Here is a 14,000-nt window from a genome sequence, read left to right on the forward strand (position 1 = left end):
CAGCAAGATTCACTGAAGGTCTTTCTGCTTTTGTGTTTATGGGATGGGGGAGTCTGGCTAAACTGAGGGGAACTGAAAGGCATGTTCCAAAGGAAATAACTAATATCTCTACTAGAGTGTTCCCTGGAACTTGTTATTAACCAGTTCAGGGAAGATACGTGGGGGAAACATGCTATTTAGCAATAAAAACACATTAGTACAGTCAGCCTCCCGTAACCCTATATTGGCGAATGGTAATTAAATCTATATATCTCTAGCTTTATAGTTTTCTGCAGCTGAATCTCTGGAAGACTTCTGCACTTTGTCTGACTCAAGGAAGGCCATATTCTCTCCTCTGCCTCTGGAAGAGGCTGCTGTGCCTTGTAATAGCTTTTTAATATTGCCAGATCGAGCACAAATCCTCCACTTGTTTTATTGGCAGAAATAAAGCCCTTCCTATTACTGTTATGTTGGGGGTCCAAGTCTTAGAAAACTAGGACTTTACGAGCCTAAAATCCCATTTCCTTTGGTCCCTTTTGCCAGCTCTTTCAGATCATAGGATCTTAGAATTGCTAATTTCTAGGGTTACCCACTTTATATTTGGCCCTGAAGGGTGTAAATTGCATTCTTCATGATTTATTTGTGTTTTTATTGACTGTTTGTGCTTAGTATGGCTGCTGACCATGGGTGTGTGCACATATGATAGAGTGACAGATCATAGACCCCTGTTGTCAAGGGCATCCACCCTCATGGTTGGCCTGGCATCCTCAGCTAACGCAGGGACTAAGAGCTGTCTCATATCCTCTTTGAATTTCAGTACAGATTTTGAAAACCAAGAATATAAAATTTGTTGTAGGGTTCATAGTTGATTTCATTTATTGGGATTTGAATCATATTGTTTCACTTAAGCAGCATGTAAGGGAGCTTATATTTATTTCTCTCAGCCCCATCATGATGTAGGTCAAAAGTCAGTTACATTCGACTGTGACAAAGATACCTACTTTTAAACAGTAGGAATTTAGGCTTCATTTTATATACTTGAGAAACTTGAAAGGGATAAAGAAATTCAGCAAAAGGATTAGTAGAGTGAACCCAATTAGTGTTTTGTGTTTTTTTCTGAGCTAACATCCACTGTCAATCCTTCTCTTTTTTGTATGTGAGCTGCCATCACATCATGGCTACTGACAGATGAATGGTATAGGTCCACACCCAGGAACCGAACTGAGCTGCCAAAGTGGAGTGCACCGAACTTAATCACCAGGCCACTAGGGCTGGCCCCGGTTAGTTTTTTTAGAAGGCAAACTCAAAACTGCTCACTGGTAAACAGTAAAATGTCAGGGACACAAAATGAGTCAGCCCACTGGCTCATGCTGATGGGATGAGGAGGGATAAGAGAGAGGTCACTTGACATGTATAGACTGGGGCTATGAATGATTCACTGTAGCCAGTGGGAGGAGAGGGGTCTACTGGTAGACCTCCTCTAACAGGTTGTCACCCCCATACCTCCCAACCCAGAGCTCCTGAGATTCCCTCTGGTAAGGGGACCATCAGTCAGTGTACCATTTGCCCTGCTCTCGTTGCCTCACTAATCTGCTGTCACTGTACTAACTTCCAGAACCTACAATGCTTATACCTCATTCAGGATGCCATGTTCAAGTGGCAGAGATGTTTGAAATGAAGCCTCCTTATTATGGTTCTTAGGGAAAATAATGGTAAAACTATTGGATATGGGTGAATCCTAGTCCAAGATGGTAGGAGAGGTGGGCCTAGGACACTCCTTTCTCTCTCCTGGAGGCTGATTCTAACAATTAGGAACAGTTCTGGTTCACTTCTGTGTGTTTTTTTCCCCAGAAGTATAAGTAAGAGTTATGATATATATATATATATATTTAAATGTTTGAACTTTAAAAATAGATAGATAGGACTTTTTATTTTTTATTTTTAACTTCTTATTTTTAAATAATTATAGACTCACGAGATAATTGCAAAAATAGTACAGAGAGATCCTACTGTGTCCTTTACCCAGCTTCCCCCAATGGTAACTTCTACATGACTATAATATATCCAAACCAGGAAATTGCCACTGGTACAATCTATAGACTTTATTCAGATTTTGCTAGTTTTTACTAAGTGGACTTTTTATTTCAAACTCTACAGAATTTTTTTTATAGCAAGTAGAATTGAAGGTGCAGTGGGAGCAAAAATTCTCCCCTCATCTCTTCCTTTCTTTTTATCTTGCCCTTCTGTCCCCCATCATGTGAAAAATCGATACTAAAAAACCTATAGCAACAAATACAGTCTGAATGCTTACTCTGAAAAGCAGTAAATTAGGTACCAAGGAGGACATGAATCCTTATAAGAAGAAATGGTCCTATATCTGGGAATTATCTGCTTATACAGAAAAGTTCAGCTTAAGACAGTACAGTTACTAAGAACATAAAATATATTCAGCACTTGTCTTTGAATTATAAAGAGAGAAGAGCTACTTTTCAGTCTGGAATGTACCTTCACTCCTTCCCAACTCATATGCCTGCTATTCTTAGAGTCTTCCAAAACTAATTCAGGTATCACCTATATTTCCTGCGTATGTTCATTGAGTACCTACTGAATGCCAGATCAGTGCTACATCGTAGAGGCTCAAAGATGGATTCTATACAGTCCTTGCCCGCATTGAATTCATAGTTTAGTGGGAGAGACAGACATTTTGAATATAAATATTTTGAAGAAATATAACCAGCAAAGAGGTATAGAAGAGGGGGCTGGAGACAGTGAGAACAGTTAGGAGATTGTTGTGGTAGTTCAGGTTAAGGTAATATGGCCAGAAACCAAGATAGTGAGGAAGACTTAGAGGGCAACTATGGATGTGAGGGCTTTTTAGGAGTTAAATCTGATATCACTTAGTGATTAAGTGACTGAAGGTTTTAAAAGAGAGTGGGCTATCCCAAATGGTCCAGATGATGGGGTGATATAAATGCTGTGCATCATGGGTGGGTGTTCAGGGAGAAGGTCAGACTCTGGAGGAAAAGTCATGAAGAGGGTTTGGATGTGTTGAGTTAGAGATGCCCATGGGCATCCAAATTAAGAGAGCTTATTAACCAGTATATGAACTCAAGCTATAGATGCTAAATGAAGCCTTGAAATGAAGGACCTTGCCAGTTAGAATATGTAGTAGGAGGAGAGGGTCAAGGACAGAGCACTAGGAAATAATAAACTTTAAAGAATAGATGGAAAAAAGGGATCCTATAAAAAAGATTGAGAAGGAGAACAAAGATATAGGAAGAAGAGTGTTTGGAAAAGGAGAGGCTGTCTACAATGTTAAATGTTTCGGATGTCAAGTATGATAGGAAATGAAATGTTTTCATTGAATGTAGGCACAAGGGCATCCTTAATGACCTTTGTGAGTTCAATTTCATTTGGCTGGTGGGAGGAGATAAAACAGTAGATTGAGTAGAGGTTTTTATATATGAACCAACTTAGACTTTGGTATAAGGTGATTTAGTCAAGTGTTAACATGGAGTGTGAAGAAAAGCGTGATTGATATTAAATATTTAAGAAAGTCCATAATAGAATGTTAGAACTGAAATGCAACCCTTTATTTTATCCATAAAGAGAGACTTCAGATAAATTCTTCAAGGTCATGCATCTGAGAGGGACAGCCAGGAGGAAGTCCCAGACCTCTTGACTCCCTTTATGAAAGGAACTTGTGAATATGCTATAGTTTAAAGGATAAAACTAATGTCTGATACAGGAAAAGTAGTCATTAAAGTGATGGATCAGAGCCATATACTTCTGTTGTGAAATATAACTACTTTTCTAATGAATTTATTTGTTTATTCTATAAATATTTATTGACAGGTATTATGCTATTTGCTTAGTATACAAAAGAAATAAAACACATTCCTTGCAGAGAACATGCCTGGTGAATTTTACAAAAGTAAAATATTATTGCTATTAAGTGATGCATAGTCTAGCAGGGTGACAGACACAAAAACAGGTAGCATACAATAAGCTATTAAAAAGGCAGCAAATAGTTCTGCCTAGGAGTTGGAGACTGATGAGCTGGACTTGCATCATGATTGTGACTTCTCCAAATGGAGAAAAGATGAAGGGGCATTTTTTTTGGCAGAGGGAACACCCTCTGCAAAATCAAAGATAAAAGAGAAGAGGTATAAAGAGTGTTCTATAACTTCAAGGACTGGTAAACAGGCTGCAGTGTCAGGTGAGGGAACAATAGGGTCTAATGGTGAAGAAAGCCATACTCATAATGTTGAACAGTGAACAGTGTGGGAACAGGTGTTTTAAGCCAAGCAGTCATTCATTTTGGGTTTAAGATAAATCTGGTGGCAATATGGAAGATAGATTGGAAAGGGACCTGAGTTTAAGGCAGGGAGATGTGTGAGGAAGTGTTTCAAATGAAGAATGATGAGCTTCTGAGCTAGTGAAGTGATGGTGAGGATGGGGAGGAGGAAAGTTAGTTGAGAAAGAATTTGAGCTGGGAAGATGGTAGGATAGGAGAACTCTGAACTCACCTCCTCCCACAGACACAACAAATATACAACTACTCTTGGAACAATTACCCCTGTGAGAGAACTGAAAACTGGATAAAAAGAATCCCCACAACAAGGGACAATGCTGACTGAGGTGGAAGAGGCAGAAATTCCTTTCTGGAAAGGAAAAAGACACCTTCTAGCTGTGGTGCTTCATGGCCAGGAGCAAGTACAAAGCATTTCCTGGAGGAGTGGGGGATCTGAGCAGGAGAGCTTTGACACAATAAGCAGCTTTTGGATTCAGCACAACTGAGCAGAGTGTCATAATATCTGGCTTTGCTGACCATTAACATCAATGGGGACTATCCCCAGAAAAGCTATTGGACATAAGGGAAAGAAAAGCCTGCTCTTAAAGGGCCCGTGCACAAATTCACCCATTTTGGAAAGCAACCTAAAATCACCAGAAAGAAAGGTGCACAGTCTTTTGGTGAAAAGGGACTCACTTGAAAGGGTCTGGGTGCATATTGGCAAGAGCTGAGACCTCCCCAGGCTGGGACCACCTCCCCAGGGACTGAGACATTGGCAGCAGCCATTATTGTGACCTAGTACGGGTGTGCTGACACAGATGCTGGCAGATGCCATTGGAGGTCTCCTGGTCTGTTAGCACAGGGCACACCTGCAGTGTCCACTAGAGCACCAATTTAATCCAGCTCAGCCATGGGAGGCAGCCTACCTAGGGACTGGCCCCACCCAACAGCAAGCCCTTGGGCAACTTGTGGGTCTACATAGGCAGAGTTTGTGGGACCTCTGCCACAGGGGTGAGTGGGTCTGCCTCTGTGGAGCAGGGAGTGCATCATGGGCAGGGTGTGCATGAGGAGCAGGCCTGTGTTGGTGGAGTGTGTCAGGCCTATGCAGTGGGGCAAGTGGGTCTGCTTCAGTGGGTCCAGTTCAGTGGGTTGGGGCACACACATGGGGCAGGACTGTGTTGACGGGATGTGTGGACCAGCAGGTGGTGGGGCTTGTCAGCTGCAGGAGACTTCTGCTTCTCAAACAGCAGTATAGGGGATCAGCCTCACTTTCTATGCCTAAAACAATTGTGTGCTGCCACACCTGGGGCTGACCTCACACTGCTGCACTCCTGAGAGAGCTGACAGCAGTCTTACAGGCTGGAGGCCTACAGCAATTGTGAGTCCTGAGCCTATCAACCTGGCACGCTGGGGGCCTACTCACTTAATAGAAAAGTTGCAGCAAATGTGCTGTTATACCTTGCAGCAAACTGTGCTGGTCCTCCCCACTTCTGATAAAGTGACTGAAGGGACTGTAGCAGCCACATGCAGCTGAGCATTACAACCAGCTGGCCAGAGGGACAGTCTAAGCTCCATGAGCATCTGCAGTAAATGCTACCCTGCCACAACAGAAGGACAGACATAGCCCACACAAGGGATACTCCTGGAACATTTCAAACTGGTGATGAGAGGGAAGCACATTCCTGGGCCTCATAAAGTGTTACTTACATAAGGCCATCTCTCCAAGATTGGGAGACATAGCTGATCTACTTAATACATAGATATAAGAAAAGAGAAAGAGGCAAAATGAAGAGACAAAGGAATATGTTCCACATCAGGAAACAGGACAAATCCTCAGAAAAAGAATGAAATAAAATGGAGATAAAAAATTTACCTGACAAAGAGTAAAAACTAATAGTAATAAGGATGCTTACTGATCTTGGGAGAAGAATGGATGAATTCAGTGAGAACTTCAAGAAAGAATTGCAAAATATAAAAAACCAATCAGGGGACTGGCCTGGTGGTGAAGTGATTAAGTTCATGTGTTCCATGTTGGTGGCCTAGGGTTCACAGGTTTGGATCCCAGGTGCAGACCTAGCACCGCTCATCAAGCCACACTGTGGAGCCATCCCAAATAAAATAGAAGAAGATTGGCACAGACGTTAGCTCAGCAGCAATCTTGGTCAAGCAAAAAGAGGAAAATTGGTAACAGATGTCAGCTCAGGGCCAATCGTCCTCATAAATAAATAAATACAAACAAGAGGAAAATAGTTCAAAAAAAGAACCAATCAGAACTGAAGAATAGAACAATGGAAATGAAAAATTCAAGAGGGGATCAATAGCAGAGTAGATGATACAGAATGGATCGGTGAGCTGGATGAAAGATTGGAGGAAACCACCCAAGTTGAACAGATAAAAGAAAAAAGAATTAAAGAGGACGAGGACAGTCTAAGGGACTTCTGGGACAACATCAAGCACACAAACATCCTTATTATAGGTGTCCTGTAAGGAGAAGAGTGAGACAAAGGGGCAGAGAATCTATTTGAAGAAATAATAGCTGAAAACTTTCCTAACCTAAGGAAGGAAACAGACATTCAGGTACAGGAAACACAGAGAGCACCAAACAAGATGAACCTAAAGAGACCCACACTAAGACACATTATAATTAAAATGTCAAGAATTAAACATAAAGAGAGAATCCTAAAGGCTTCAAGAGAAAGGACAACAAATTACATACAAAGGAAACCTCACAAGGTTGTCAGCTGACTTTTCATCAGAAGCCTTACAGGCTAGAAGGGAGTGGCATAATATATTTAAAGTGCTGAAAAGAAGAAGCCTGCAGCCAATGATACTCTACCTGGCAAGGTTATCATTCATAATGGAAGGAGAGATAAACAGTTTTCCAGACAAGTGAAAGCTAAAGGATTTTATCATGAATAAATCAGTCTTACAAGAAATGTTAAAGGGACTTATTTAGGTGGAAAACAAAAGACCACAAATAAGAATAAGAAAACTGTCAAGAAAAAAATCCCTGGTAAAGTCAAATATACGGTAAAGATAGTAGATCAACCACCTATGGAGCTAATATGAAGGTCAAAAGACAAAAGTACTAGAATTATCTATTTCCATGATAAGAAGTTAATGGATGCACACACGCACAAAAGATGTTAAATATGATATCAAAACATAAAATGTTGGGCGAGGAGAGTAAAAGAGTAGAGCTTTTAGCAAGAGTTCAAAGATAAGAGACCATCAACATAATATAGATTGCTATATATGTAGGTTATTATATATGAACCCAATGGTAATCACAAATCAGAAACCTATAATAAATATACAAAAAATTAAGAGAAATGAACCCAAACATAATACTGAAGAAAGCCATCAAACCACAAGGAAAGAGAGCAAGAGAAGAAGAAAGGAACAAAGAACTACTAAAACACCCAGAAAAGAAGTAAGAAAATGGCAATAAGCACATACTTATCAATAGCTGCTTTGGATGTCAATGGACTAAATGCTCCAACCCAAACACATAGGGTGGCTGATTGAATTAAAAAACAGGACCCATGCATATGCTGCATAGAAGAGACACACTTCAGACTTCAAGACACTCACAAACTGAAAGTGAAGTGATGGAAAAAGATACTCCATGCAAATGGCAATGAAAAGAAAGCTGTGGTCGCAATACTTCTATCTGACAAAATAGAATTTAAAACAAAAAGTGTAACAAGTGACAAAGAAGGGCACTAAATAATAATAAAGGGAATAATCCAACAAGAGGATATAACACTTGTAAATATCTATGTATCTAACATAGGATCATCTAAATATATAAAGCAACTATTAACAGACATAAAATAAAAAATAGTAACACAATAAGAGTAGGGCCCCACTCCACTTATATCAATGGATAGAGCATCCACACAGAAGATCAATAAAGAAGTTTTGGCCTTAAATGACACATTAGACCAGGTAGACTTAGTAGATATATGCAGAACATTCCATCCGTAAACCACAGAACACACACCCTTTTCAAATGCACATGGAACATTCTCCAGGATAGATCACTTATTAGACCACAAAACAAGTCTCAATAAATTTAAAAGATGGAAATAATACCAAGCATCTTTTCTGACCACAATGGTATGAAACTGGAAATCAACTGCAAAAAGAAAACTGGAAAAGCCACAAAAATGTGGAGATTAAACAAAATGCTAATGAACAACTATGAAGTCAACAAAGAAATCAAAGGAGAAATCAAAAAATACCTGGAGACAAATGAAAATGAAAATGTGACATGTCAAAATTTATGGGGTATAGCGTAAGTGATTCTAAGAGGGAAGTTTATAGCAATATACAGGCCTACCTCAACAAACAAGAAAAATCTCAAGTGAACAATCTAACAGTCCACCTAAGTGAACTGGAAAAAGAAGAACAAACAAAGCCCCAAATCAGTAGATGCAAGGAAATAATAAAAATCAGAGCAGAAATAAATGAAAGAACACTAAAAAAAAAAAAAAAAAAGAAAAAATCAATGAAACCTAGAGCTGGTTCTTTGAAAAGATAAGCAAAATTGACAAACCTTTATTTGGACTCATTAAGAGAAAAAGAGAGAAGGCTCAAATAAATAAAATCAGAAATGAAAGAGGAGAAATTACAACAGAGACCTCAGAAATACAGAAGATTATAAAACAATACTATAAAAAGCTAATATGCCAAAAAATTGGATAATCTAGAGGAAATGGATAAATTCTTAGAATAATACAACCTTCCAAAACTGAATCAAGAAGAAATGAGATTTTGAATAGCTGAATCACTAGTATGAGATTGAAACAGTAATCCAAAACTTGCCAAAAAATAAAAGTCCAGGACCGGATGTCTTCCCTGGTGAATTCTACTAAACATTCAAAGAAGACTTAATACCCATCTTTCTTAATTTCTTCCAAAAAATTGAAGAGGAGGGGAAGCTTCCTAACTCATTCTACGAGGTCAACATTACCTTGATAATAAAACCAGACAAGGACAAAACTTAAAAAGAAAATTATAGACCAGTGTCACTGATGAACATTGATGCAAAAATCCTCAACCAAATACTAGCAAATTGAATACAATTCATTAAAAAGAACATACACCATGATCAATTGGGATTTATTCCAGGGATGCAGGGATGCTTCAACATCTGCAAATCAATCAATGTGATACATTGTATTAAGAAAATAAAGAATAAAAATCACATGATCATCTCAGTAGATGCAGAGAAAGCATTTGACAAGATACAGCATCCATTTATGATAAAAATTCTGAATAAAATGTGTATAGAAGGAAAGTACCTCAACATAATAAAGGTCATATATGACAAACCCACAGCTAATATCATACTCAATGGAGGAAAACTGAAAGTTATACCTTTAAGAACAGGAGACAGACAAAGATGCTCACCTTCACTACACTTATTTAGGATGGTACTGGAAGTCCTAGCCAGAGCAGTCAGGCAAGAAAAAGAAATAAAAGGGATCCAAATTGGAAGTGAAGAAGTGAAACTGTCACTATTTGCAGATGACCTGATTTTATATCTAGAAAACCCTAAAGAATCCACCAAAAAACTTTTAAAAATAATAAATGAATATGGTAAAGTTGTAGGATACTAAATAAACATACAGAAATCAGTTGCATTTCTATAAATTAACAATGAAGTAGCAGAAAGAGAAATTAAGAATGCAATCCCATTTACAATTGCAATGAAAAGTATGAAATATATAGGAATAAATTTAACCAAAGAGGTGAAAGACCTGTACACTGAAAATTATAAGACATTGTTGAAAGAAATTGAAGAAGACACAAAGCAATGGAAAGATATTCTGTGCTCTTGGATTGGAAAAATTAACATAGTTAAAATGTTCATACTTCTAAAGCAATCTGCAGATTCAATGCAATCCCTATCAAAGTTCCAATAATGTTTTTCACAGAAATAGAACAAGGAATACTAAAACTTTTATGGAATGATGAAAGACCTCGAATAGCCAAAGGAATCCTGACAAAAAAGAACAAAGCTGGAGATGTCACTCTCCCTGATTTCAAAATATACTACAAAGCTGTAGTAATCAAAACAGCATCACAGTGGCACAAAAATAGACACATAGATTAATGGAATAGAATCGAGAGCCCAGAAATAAACCCACACATATATGGACAGCTAATTTTCAACTATGGAGCCGAGAACATACAATGGAGAAAGGAAAGTCTCTTCAATAAATGGTGTTGGGAAAACTGGACAGCCACATGCAAAAGAATGAAAATAGACCATTATCTTACACCATACACAAAAATTAACTCAAAATGGATTAAAGACGTGAATGTAAGACATGCAACCATATAACTTCTAGAAGAAAACATAGGCAGTACACTTTTTGACATCAGTCTTAGCAGCATATTTTCAAGTACCATGTCTGACCAGGCAAGGAAAACAAAAGAAAAAATAAACAAATGGGACTACATCACACTAAAAGTTTTCTACACAGCAAAGGAAACCATCAACAAAACAAAAAGACAGCCTAGCAATTGGGAGAAGATATTTACAAACCGTACATCTGATGAGGAGTTAATATCTAAAATATATAAAGAACTCATATGTCTCAACAACAACAACATAACCAATTAAAAAATAGACAATGATGTGAACAGACATTTTTCCAAAGAAGATATACAGATGACCAACAGGCACATGAAAAGGTGTTCAGCATCACTAATTATTAGGGAAATGCAAATCAGAAGTACAGTGAGATATCACCTCATGCTCATCAGAATGACTATAATGAACAAGACGAAAAATAACAAGTGTTGGAGAGGGTGTGGAGAAAAGGGAACCCTTGTACACTGCTGGTGGTGGTGCAAACTGGTGTAGCCACTATGGAAAACACTATGGAGATTCCTTAAAAAATTACCATATGATTCTGCTATTCCACCTCTGGGTATTTATCCAAAGAACACAAAAACAAGAATGCGTAAAGATATATGCACCCCCTGTTCATTGCAGCGTTATTCACAATAGCAACCTAGATGCCCATCAAGGGACATCTTGATAAAGAAGTTGTGGCATATATCCACAAAGGAATACAACTCAGTCATAAAAACGATGATGTCTTGCCATTTGTGACAACTTGGATGGAACTTGAGGGTATTATGCTAAGTGAAATAAATCAGAGGGAGAAAGTAAAAAACCGTATGATCTCACTCATAAATAGAAGATAAAAACAACAAACAAACACATAGAGACAGAGCTTGGATTGGTCGTTGCCAGAGGGGAAGGGAGGAGGGAGGAGGACGAATGTGATGATTAGGTACATTTATATGGTGATGGATGGCAATTAGTCTTTGGGTGGTGAACATGATGTAATCTACGCAGAAATCAAAATATAATGATGTACACCTGAAATTTATAGTGTTATAAACCAATGTTACCTCAATAAAAAAAAAGAAAGAATTTGAAGATGGAATTATAGGCAGGACTTGCCAACTGTTCACTTGTTCTCCCTGAGAGAGAAGGAAAAATCCAATAACACATTGCAGTTTCAAACTTACTGACTAGGGTGGGGAACAAAGGAAGAACAGGTTTGGAAGGGAAGATTCTGAGTTTAGCGTTGGATATTTAGACTTTGGGTGCATGTAGGAAGTCTAGGTAGACCATGTCAGATCCTAGGCCTTGCTTACATGTTAATTAGTATAAACAATATATTTAATTATGTATCCCCAAGAAGCCCCTAAAATGTTGTGGTAGTTGGAAATGTATTCACAGCTGCAAGGAAGGGAAAATCCAACTAACAGTGGCTAAAACAAATAGAGTTTATTTTTCTCATGTAACAGACAAGTTGGTGGTGCTAGTATTGGTTCAGCTGCACAGTAAGGTCAGGACCAATTCTCTTGGACTTGCCCTCATGGTTACAAAGTAGCTGAAGCAGCTCTAGAAACGTGACCACTTTCTTGTCAACTGCTTCTGGTTGGATCTCTTTAAGGAGAACTTGGTCACAGGGCCTCCTCTGGCTGAAAGAGTGAAGAAGAGAATTGTTGAATTTACTTAAATCCCTAGTTCCCTATCCTATTAGATGCAAAGCCTCTTTAAAAAAAAAAAAAGATTTATAATGTCTGCTTTATTATCCTGAATGAAGCATCATAAGTAATCTGCATATGTATATTTTCGAATAGATCGGTATGCTATTCTAACTGTAATATGAAGGACAAATTAAAGGAAAGTAATTTATAATAAAGTAGCTCAAAATGTACATTCCCAGGCATGACTGTGCTAGACAACATAATGAAGTAGTCAGATGCTTACATGGTGAATGTGACAGCAACAAATGCAGACAGGCCCAGCAGTGTGGTGATGGTGTTTCCAATACCAGAAGCAGCATAGTCATAGTCATTTCATTGAAACGATGCACAGCTCTTGGGAAAGTTCTGAACAAACACAGCATAGTCTTCCATTGATATACATGGTGGCTACTTCTTGAAAAAGCCAACTTGAATTAAAACTGTACAAAACTATTTTTGTATGCATTTGTATGTACAATAGAGTTAGATTCAAGGCTCAGATTATAGGTGTTTCACATTTAAAAAATTTGTGTGCAATGTAGGAGAGTTCTTAGTACACAGAATTATCCCCTACTTAGCATATGTCTAGCATCCCTGGCCTCTGCCAACTAATTACTAGTAGGAATCCCACACCCTTGTGACAACCAAAAATTCTCCCCACTACCACATATTCAAAATGCTTCCTAGGGATAGTACCATTCATATTGATAATAACTAGATTAATAAGGCTGGACACTTTGTACTCCCAACAAAACTGAGGTTTGGTTAGCAAGAAAAAGAGGAAATAGATATTGAAGAGGTGACTAACAGTGCTCGCTATTAGTAGGAACTGAGTCTGCTTATTTTTGTATCTTCTCCAAATTCTTGCACAGTTCCTGGCATATAGTAAGTTCTCATTGAGTTTTCTTGAATAACTGAATGAATAATTGGAATATAAATTCTGGAAAATAGAAGCCCTGTATTGTTGGAACTTTGAATTTAATAAAGGAAAGAATCTTCCTTAAGATGGTTAAAGGGCTAATTGTTATTAATCCTGGAGTGTTAGCAGAAGTCAGGAAGTGAACTTCAACGTGCTGCTGTCTATGCAAGGATTTACATTTTTGGTCTTTATTTCTACTACACACTCTAGACTGCAGACTGAGAGTTAAATTTATATCAGTGAATCCTGTTCAGGAATGGAAGATTTAGGGGAAATATTTAAGTTTTCATGTAAGCAGTATATTCATTCTTTAGAAGAAAAAGTGACACAATAAAAAAATCAATAAAAATCTGAGTCCTTAAATCTTACTCCTGTCTTTCAGCACATTCTCTTTTCTTTGTGTCCTTTTCCACTTCACTTAGTCTATTCATCTGGCATTTCTATCATAGGCTCAGACGTTTTCAAACAATAATATTTTAGTAAAAATATTTAGAAATAGAAGCAAAGGGTTTTGTTTTGTTTCCTCAGAATATAAACCTATTATTAGAGAGAATATAATTCACAGTAGGAGAAAAGTCGGTTTTGCTTTAGTTTGCCTCCAGATTTAAGCAGAAAACAATGAAAATGACATTATAAGGAACTTTATCTCTCTTTGTGAAAAAGATAATCTGTAACTATGGATCATGAACACAATATATGAAAAGCAAGTCTTTTTCAAATAGTGTTCCAAAGTTTCCTTTGACT

The 14,000-nt window shown here is 37.9% G+C and overlaps 1 protein-coding gene across 5 annotated transcripts in view; it reads left to right on the forward strand.

The window, feature by feature from the left end:
• The window catches only part of CPQ (carboxypeptidase Q), a 460,617-nt gene that overhangs the window by 89,757 nt on the left and 356,860 nt on the right, over window positions 1–14,000 (forward strand). The gene's annotated exons all lie outside the window — the stretch shown is intronic.

Source organism: Equus asinus, chromosome 12 (genome assembly GCF_041296235.1).
Source record: "Equus asinus isolate D_3611 breed Donkey chromosome 12, EquAss-T2T_v2, whole genome shotgun sequence".
Lineage (NCBI taxonomy): Eukaryota > Metazoa > Chordata > Mammalia > Perissodactyla > Equidae > Equus > Equus asinus.